At 36.8% G+C, this 7,655-nt stretch overlaps 1 non-coding gene across 1 annotated transcript; it reads left to right on the forward strand.

Annotated features, from left to right (window-relative positions):
• Positions 1–214: 214 nt before the first annotated feature.
• Positions 215–343, forward strand: LOC126021195 (small nucleolar RNA SNORA51). Its single transcript, XR_007499799.1, has one exon. It is a non-coding gene; the product is annotated as a small nucleolar RNA SNORA51 (small nucleolar RNA).
• Positions 344–7,655: the final 7,312 nt, after the last annotated feature.

Here is a 7,655-nt window from a genome sequence, read left to right on the forward strand (position 1 = left end):
ATGCCTACATGGTCAAAACTACTGAGGTTGGCCTCCCAATTTTTGGGGGGGCCACACCCATTTGATGCTCAGGGGTTACTCCTGGCTACGCGCTCAGAAATTACCCCTGGCTTGGGGGGACCATATGGGATGCCAGGGTATCGAACTGCAGTCTTTCCTTGGCTAGAGCTTGCAAGGCAGACACCTTACCTCTAGTGCCACCTCGCCGGCCTCTGGCCTCCCAATTCTTACCACAGGCTGTGTTCTTTATACTGACTATAGAAAGAGGAGGTACAGTAAATGCACCCATATACACCTCAACCCAGGCCCTTTGCCTGGTCTGTATGTGAATTGGGGGACAAAAAAATAATTCATTGAAGCACCATGATTACAGGAATGTTTGTAGAAACCCATTTCAGTCATGGAATGTACACCACCCTTTACCAGTGTAACTCTCCAGCCACCAATGTTCCCCATTTCTCTCCTGTTCTACCCAACTGTCTTTGGGACAGGCATTCTATTCTCTCTCTCTTCCTCTTCCTTTTCCTCTTCTTCTCTCTCTCTCTCTCTCTCTCTCTCTCTTTCACTATCATGGTAGCTGTCAGTACAGTTAGTGTTCTAACTGCAGTCACTACCCTTTTGTGGCAAGCTTCATATGAGGAACTGGTCTGGCCCTCATCTTAATTGTCTCTGAATATTTTTCCATACTGTCTTTTATTTTTCTTAAATCCCACAGATGAATAAGACTATTCTATGTCTAAAAAAAAAGAAAAAAAACATCAAAACAACAAAAAACTACGGAGGTTTAGAAAGGGAAAATGGATGAACCATTTGCTATTCCCTGGAGACTTTTTCTTGAAAAAGGGTACATTAAAGGGTATAGTTATGTATTTCCTATTTAACAAGAGATTTTCTGCATTATGTAGAGACCTTTTTATCCTAACCTTTGCAGATGCAATGACTGTTCCAGAATCATCTTGGTTTTCTTCACTGGCATGGAAAAAGGATGCAGACATCTGAGAGGAACCCATGAACTCAGTAGAGTTTCTGCTGAACTTCAGCAAATGCCTCAGAGAACTCAGTAGAGTTTCTGCTGAACTTCAGCAAATGCCTCAGACAGTCCCACAGCAGAAATGATTAACCAAAGGCAATAATGATATTTGTCTGCAAAAACAACAACAACAAAAAATGCTGGAAAATCATTTTGAATATCCAATCAGTTCAATACATATATCATCCCTTGAAAACTGTTTTTTGTATGAAACTTACAGTTTTATAAAACATTTAGTATCTGTTTGTAAAATTATCTTGTTCTTCTGAAGTATTTATTATGTTGAGCTTTGATGCTGAGGAAATACGTAAAGCTGCATATTAATAAGTGTAGCATTTAGTTTTAAATGGATATTTTTCTTGGATTACAAAAAAACAATTGATGGGAAAAAGACTTGTTCAAGATCGACTAGATAAGTCTACTTTTTAGTTCTACAACTCTCTAGATGAAAAAGAAAACTCCTAAAACATTGCATTTGCATAGGTAAATTCTACTAAGCATAGCTGTAGCTATACCCAGAATCAAAGAGAATAAAACACTACATAGAGGTGTTTGAGCAGATGGAAATTTAGGACTATATCCAGCTCTAGACAGAGCAGGGAGTTGAACTTGTATCTCAAGAGGTATGTGCCTTGGCATCTGTACTCTCTTGGGTGTCAATCAATAATCAGGCTTGGACAAGAAGGATCAAGCCAAAGTTACTGTGCCCACTACCCTGTAATATCCACTGTGTCTCTGACTTAGTGGAACCCATTGGTTTGCATGACTAGAGACAGTGAGCTGCAGGAGGAAGTTGTTTACCTTTCATGAGGTAATATTTTCTAATCTAATTTAGCTCAGGTTAGAGAGAACAACACATTTAATCAAGCAAAGGGGAGACAACTAGAAGCATATTATACCAACAGCTTCAGAGAAAAATAGATCTGGGGGTGAAGGGTTCTGTCCTCAGAGCAAAACTCAAACTTTATTTGGAAGCATTCCCCCTTGTCTTTCCAGATGGGCAAAAGAGAGAGTTCAGAATTGCTGCAAATAACCAAAAAATGGTGTGTGCTCCTTGAATTCTTTCCAAATCTAAGAGCCTGATTCGAACTCTGTACTGATTCTGTGACTGTTTACTTTGAGTTTTGAGAACAATTTACCTTGTTCCTACATAGATATTAAGACAAATAGGAGTGACACAAATAGGAGTAGGCACAATGTAAACAAAAATAATCAGATAGCTCTGCAACGTTGGGAACAGTGGTTCCTGGCTGGAAATTGTGTGTTATTTCCTCAAGGAGGAAATTTCCTTGAGCCAGTCTGCATGGGGGAAGGGGGGACTTGTAGCGCAGGAAGCAGTGTAGGGAAGTTATTACTATTGGGCTTCTCAAATTGCAGCTCTTTCAGGTATCTGATATGATTTTACTGTCTTGCTCCATTGATGGCATTAGAAAATGTGAACAGTGGTGACATTTGTCAGGTCCAGGTGGAAATTTAAATAAAACTAGTGGACAACCCATCAGTCTTTTTCTACCAGTCCTGTCAAGTAGTATCAATTCAATAGAGTGTCTACCACAATACGTTGGATTCAGGTGATAGGGCCAGATGTATAAAATTCAGATATGGGAAAGTAGCATTGCTTTTCAGCCACTAAGATTTCACTTCGTTGTCAAACTAAGCCTTACTTAGTCTGACATAATACATATAATTAGTTACTGAAAATGTACTCTCAATCCAATGAAAAATAAACATTTTTATTCAACGCTGTTTTTGCACTTGTTTGTTTAGCCATCAGTCCTAAGCTAATATTACTTTTCAGTCTATAAATTTACTTCTTGATTTTCATAACATATAGAGGAAGCAGTTAACATATGATTTATTTTGTTGTGATCCATATTAAGGACCTGGATATTTTGCTCACTCAATTTATTCATATGGAAAATGTTTTTTCTATAATAGCAAAGGAAAATGTTGTTATATAAAACAGGAAATCAGAATATATGGTGGACTCTAATGCTAGCAAGCTTCCCAGATCCCTGCATGCCTTGACAACTTTTTTAAAACGTTGAAATAATACATTTTGTATTCCTTTTTGCCCCCAGTGAAAATGTGTTTCTTAGACACATAAAGTACCTAGATTTTCAATTTATGTGTGTTTCCCAGTGAGAAGCAATCAGTGAAGCAGTTTTTATCTTTTTGCAAAAATACCTACCCAGAGACTATAGAACAAAATATATAACTTGCATTGTAGCTATCAATTTTATCGGTAAAGAAAACAACTACTATTCATGGATTTACGTTAGAAATCTTTTGGTACAGATTTTCTTAATGTGAAAATGTTCTTCTTGGGATTTTCTAGAAGATGTATGGAAATGGAAAAAAAAGGAAGTGCTTGGATGTAAATCAATCTTTACAAGGAAATCACTTCCTTTGAAGCAACTTATGATTTACAATATATAATGCACTCAACAATCTACTAAGAAAGAGCAGGACTTCTGAGCATTGAAATTGATTCCAGTCTATCAAAAGGCTATTATTTTTGGAAATTAATTTTATATTTGTTATTAATAAAATCATATGCCAAATAATATTTGAATAACTAGATTTTGCCTTAAAAACCTCTACAAATGCTCATTATTTTGCCTGGACAGATAATGATTATATATTCAGGAATTGACTATGGTAGAATTATACAATTACACTCATTTGATCTTAATTATATTTCCAATTTCTACTTGTTATTTGAACAAATAATAATTGTTATTGAACAAATCTCAGTTTTACATGCAAATGAATGGAAACATGCTACATTTAGTTTTTCTGTCGCATTTTCAAATAATTTGTAAAGAATACTCCTATATCTGATCTTAAATCTACATGCTAGATACAATATTAATAGGGAAGAAAACTTGGCAAAAAACCTAGAATCTTTGGAAATCCCAGAGTTGAGATTATTGTTTTGTCCTAAAATGCTCCCCTTTAGGAAAGCAGATATGGCTTCGGGCCAGCATTATAAAAATATCTGGGGCCCGAAGAGATAGCACAGCGGCGTTTGCCTTGCAAGCAGCCGATCCAGGCAGGACCAAAGGTGGTTGGTTCGAATCCCAGTGTCCCATATGGTCCCCTGTACCTGCCAGGAGCTATTTCTGAGCAGACAGCCAGGAGTAACCCCTGAGCAACGCCGGGTGTGGCCCAACCCCCACCCCCAAATGTTATGTAATAATTTGTTGCAGAAAACTGCCTTTAGTACATCTTATAAGCTTTTCTATTTTTGATACTTTATTGAATAACCTGTGCTGCTACGGAAGCAACTTAATCCTTTGTGCCTTCCAAGTCAAGTGCCTCTTAATGGTTCAAGTACACACATCAAAACTAATGAATTAAGGCACGCATTCTCCTATGCAGGAGGTGTGATGTATACCTTTGTGAAACACCTGGTGCTCATTTTAATATGAAGTGCAAGTTAAGTTTATAAAAGTACTATTGACTATAAAGCAAGTGCTTTTGACAATACTTATTATCAAGCACATCACCATAAATATACACTTACAACACAGGGAAACACTTGGGAACAGAAGTGTTTTATTATATGTGAAAGAAACATCTCTGGCCACTCTATTAGAAGACCTAAGTGCTTGCCTTTCGAGTTTCAAAGTAAATTCCAATATTTTAAGTTTACAATTTTTAACGTTCTTTAACATGAAAAATTTTTAAGTAAAGGCATGCTTATACCCTCCTCATTTTTAACTTGAGTCTTAACACTGTCACAAGAAAAAACTTTTCCTATCTATTTCCTTTATTTGTCAAACTTAAAGTGTTCTTTCTTCCCATCATCCACCAATATATGTTCCAGAGTTTGGGATGGAAAGTGATCATGATCCTGGCTGGTTACAGGGACTTAAATAATAATGGTAAGAAATCTTGGGCTCCTGGTCAAGTTTTTGAAGATATGAAATAAAAATTATTGGGGCTTGAATAACAGTACAATGGATAGAGTGTTTACCTTTCTTACATGACACTGCCCTGGGTTCAATTCCTTGCATCCCATATCATTCCTAAACCCTAACAGCTGTAGTTCCTGAGCACAGAACAAGGAATCAATCCTGCGCACCATTGGATGTGGCCCCAAAACAAATGAACACAAAAATATTGCTGATAATACATTCTTAGCAGTTTTTTTAATCCACCCATATATAAGTCAACTGGTAATTAGGTTCATTATTTGATTCTATGAATATCACTCATTTCTTTTGAATCTCAGTAGATGTTAAAAGACAGCAAAAAATAATGTCTTCCTGAAAACTCTCTGAAGTGTGATCATGGTGACTGGTTAGCAGAATCCCAATGAGAGAGCAGAGTGAATTGGCAGTTCCCACTAATATCCATCACCATGTTGTATCCAAACTCAAGGTTCATGCAGGCTGTCATTTATCAGTCGTTGACTTTGGCAGAGCTTATTTTTCAGATCCATTTCCAGCAAATTCTTTTGACAAACAGTAAAAATTTTCCAGGAGCTCAACCAAAAATTTGTAGTACTGGATTTATACCTGAAGTCTTCCATCCCATCTTCTAGTTCTTCCTTTTCCATTTTAAAGCCACAAGGCTCTGCGGCTACTTATGATTCTTAACATTTGCAAGTACTTTTTAGCAGGAGAAGTCAGCATATCTAGTTCCAACTTGCCATTTGTCTTTTAGAAAAAGTCAATTAAGGGTCGGAGAAGTAGCATAGCTGTAGGGTGCTTGCCTTTCAAGCAGCTGAACCAGAACGGACCTCGGTTCAATCCCAGGAGTCCCATATGGTCCCCCAAGTCAGGAGCGATTTCTGTGTACGTAGTCAGGAGTAACCACTGAGCATCACCAGGTGTGGCCCAACCGCCCCCCCCAATCAATATATGCTGCATATTTCTGTCAACATCTGATTAGTATCATTCTCTGGACTTCTCACAGGCTCTGGTAGCTGCAAAGGGCCGGCATATATCAAAGTTGAGTTACGTGCCATAAAATATTTTCAGGTATATAGTGGGATCTGCATGTAAGTCTGTTGGTATCTTGAATGAACATTCCAACTGTGTTAATTTTTTAAATGCCCTTTAAAAATATACATTTTAGGCATGCTTATTTAGTATCTAAAATTTATTGAGCAAGGCCCCATATTCTAAAAGAGGCCACAATGGCTTAAAATATTTCCATTCAATCCTGCATGGAGGATTCATAGGAATATGAAAATTAAGTAATATTCCAGTGTGCAAGAGTTGCTGTTGAATATTATTCTGGTTTGGTGGAAGGAAACTGTAGATTAATTAACCCTTTCACAGACCATATAAAATATATGATTTTCCCCAAAACTCAATACTTTCTGAATATTTTTTAAAATATCAGACCAGTGTATTACCCGTGTATATGAAACCACTCAGTCCAAATAGCCATAATTCAGATACAATGAGGAGTTACATTATTCAAAGATTTTGCATTGGATTTTGCTTACGAATGTAAAATTCTCAAATTCCTTTCCCTACTTGAAAGGGAAAAACAAGTAAGCAATTGGGCAAAAGGGCAAAGGAGCATCAATTTGAGGTCACAGCACAATTGTGTAGTAGTGAAAGGAAACAGTGTGTTTAGAAGAAAAAATAAATTTCTCTTTGGGCAATGATTATTAGATTTTTATAATATAAAGTTTTCAGCTTGGAAAATGGGGATTTTGTATAATGTAATGTTGGAAAATAATTTCATCAATAAGTATCAGGCAATGGTAACAGGACAAAATTTATACAGAACAAAATTTATATTAATATAATAAAAACTCAACTAAATCAAAGGTAATGAATAAAGGAGATCATTGTAACATATTATGATTATGTAGAAATTGTTGAGGCCTATGAGAATTACCTAGGAGAAACTTGTAAAAGTTTCTTGAAAAGCTCAGTAAATGGGGCTGGAGAGATAGCATGGATGTAAGGCATTTGCCTTTCATGCAGGAGGTCATCGGTTCGAATCCCAGCATCCCATATGGTCCCCCGTGCCTGCCAGGAGCTATTTCTGAGCATGGAGCTAGGGGTAACCCCTGAACACTGCCTGGTGTGACCCAAAAACCACACACACACACACACACACACACACAATCTCAGTAAATACAGTAACTATGCATCAACCTAAAATGTTATGATACAAGACACACTGACTTAATATTGTTCTATGATACTACATAAAGTGCTGTGTAAATGCATAACACTTTTGGTATATATACAAAATGGGATGTCCTACATTGTTATGAGGAAAGATAGTACTTTTCAGTACACTGCAACCTGGAAGGAATAGAAGGGAGTGAAATGAATCAAAAAGTAAGAAAAATATTGGCTGCTCTCATTCATATTTGAAAATGAAAGGTAGAGCTCAAGGACTGAAAAATTAAGGTTTGGCATTACTTTTGAATTCTTATGTTTAAACAGTTAAGATAAGACAGTTACTATATTAGATCAGATAATCCTATAGATTTTTGAGTTGGGCCTTCGTTGGCCTGGGAAGGAGAGGGAGGAATTGAAGTATTTTCAAATTAGGAACTATTTGCTTATAAACACTTTCTCTCCTTGACAATGGTGGTGAAGAGGAGATAGGTTGCCTGTATTCTAGAACATGCTGTCTCATGCTT

The sequence above is a fragment of the Suncus etruscus genome, chromosome 10 (genome assembly GCF_024139225.1).
Source record: "Suncus etruscus isolate mSunEtr1 chromosome 10, mSunEtr1.pri.cur, whole genome shotgun sequence".
NCBI classification, from domain to species: Eukaryota; Metazoa; Chordata; class Mammalia; order Eulipotyphla; family Soricidae; genus Suncus; species Suncus etruscus.